General features: G+C 52.2%; 1 protein-coding gene across 1 annotated transcript in view; it reads left to right on the forward strand.

Moving 5' to 3' along the window:
* The window catches only part of NFKB2 (nuclear factor of kappa light polypeptide gene enhancer in B-cells 2 (p49/p100)), a 42,649-nt gene that overhangs the window by 6,104 nt on the left and 35,808 nt on the right, over positions 1-737 (forward strand). The window lies entirely within an intron of this gene.

Raw genomic sequence — 737 nt, forward strand, 5'->3', positions numbered from 1 at the left:
CAGGCATCCCCAGCAAGCGCAAGAAGGGGAGGGGGCTCACCACCACCACCTCCCCCCCCCCCAGGCAGCCCACTCCACTGTGGGCACGACTCTGGCTGTAAACAACCCAGATTATTACCCAGCCAGCCCCTTTCCCACCTGTAATTCAGAGACATCATTGCACCTCCTGTCCACAGCCATTGGGAACAGGGACTTCTTCGTAGCGGCCCCAGCCTTAAAAGGGATGAACTTCTTTTAGTGCCTGTCCTGTTGGCTCCTCCAGCTTTCTTCACAAGATAACTGATTCTAATGCCATCATACCATGTTTGGTAGTCAATGGTTGCTCTTTCAAATGCTCTCCTACTATCTTGGGGGGGTTGTTTTTATTGCAACTGTTTGTAAAGGGCTGACCTCAAACCAGCAATTCCCTCCACCACACACACACACCCAGTCACAGCTGACCTATGGTGACTCCTCTTGGGGTTTTCAAGGCAAGAGCTGTTCAGGGGTGGATGGCCCTTTCCTGCCCGGAATTCCTTGGTGGTCTTGTATCCAAAGACTAACTGGGGCCAACTCTACTTTCTTTCCAAGATCTGATGGGCTATCCAGGCCAGGGCAAAACCCAGTAAACAAAGCCACTCAGAAACAGAAGGGTGTCTTGTCTCTAGCTACCCTGTTCCTGTTAGTTTCAGGAGTCATAGCTCTTGGTGTAGCCATCCCAAACTGTTCAAGAAACCCCCCCCCCCCCAGCCTTAGGC

Source organism: Gekko japonicus, unplaced genomic scaffold, assembly GCF_001447785.1.
Source record: "Gekko japonicus isolate JY-2015 unplaced genomic scaffold, Gekko_japonicus_V1.1 scaffold2413, whole genome shotgun sequence".
Lineage (NCBI taxonomy): Eukaryota > Metazoa > Chordata > Lepidosauria > Squamata > Gekkonidae > Gekko > Gekko japonicus.